The sequence below is a fragment of the Merops nubicus genome, unplaced genomic scaffold, assembly GCF_000691845.1.
Source record: "Merops nubicus isolate BGI_N331 unplaced genomic scaffold, ASM69184v1 scaffold4548, whole genome shotgun sequence".
Classification (NCBI taxonomy): Eukaryota; Metazoa; Chordata; class Aves; order Coraciiformes; family Meropidae; genus Merops; species Merops nubicus.
In genome coordinates this window covers 10,175-10,837 of record NW_008626194.1, presented here as the reverse complement: position 1 = coordinate 10,837, position 663 = coordinate 10,175, and the positions used below count along the sequence as shown (strand labels likewise).

Here is a 663-nt window from a genome sequence, read left to right as displayed (position 1 = left end):
GCAGGAACAAGAACATAAGCAGAACTTATTGACTGTAGGTATGCAATGAATTGTTCAGAAGTCACACCTGCATCTCGTGCCAGCCTGCGCAACTCTTTCAGGATAGAGTACTCTAAATCTTTATAGGCTGAGGGCCTGTCATGTTCATAGACAACTGGGTACACAGTCAGATACGGGGGGGGACCCTGTCCCGATGCTGTGTAGGGTACAGTTTCCCATCATTTTCCAGCGGAGGGCTACGAGGATAACTGGGGGACTGAACACCTGCCTTATGCGGAAAGGCTGAGAGACCTGGGGCTTTGCGGTCTGGAGAAGAGAAGGCTAAGTGGGGATCTAATTAATGTGTATAAATACATGAGCGCTCAGTGTCAAGAAGAAAAGGGCAACTTGTTTTCATTTGTACCCTGTGATAGGACATGGGGCAATGGTCAAAAAGCTGGAGCACAGGAAGTTCCACCTCAACATGAGGAAGAACTTCTTTCCTGTAAGGGTTCCAGAGCACTGGAACAGGCTCTCCATGGAGGTTGTGGAGTCTCCTTCCTTGGAGACTTTTAAGACCCATCTGGATGCGTTCCTGTGTGACCTGCCCTGGACTAGATGGTCCTGCTCTGGCAGGGGGGGTGAACCTGATGGGCCAGAGATCCCTTCCAACCCCTAACATTC

General features: G+C 50.1%; 1 protein-coding gene across 1 annotated transcript in view; it reads right to left on the bottom strand.

Moving 5' to 3' along the window:
• Positions 1–663, bottom strand: part of LOC103778321 (golgin subfamily A member 4-like) — a gene marked incomplete at both ends in the record, with an annotated part of 38,241 nt that overhangs the window by 34,026 nt on the left and 3,552 nt on the right. The gene's annotated exons all lie outside the window — the stretch shown is intronic.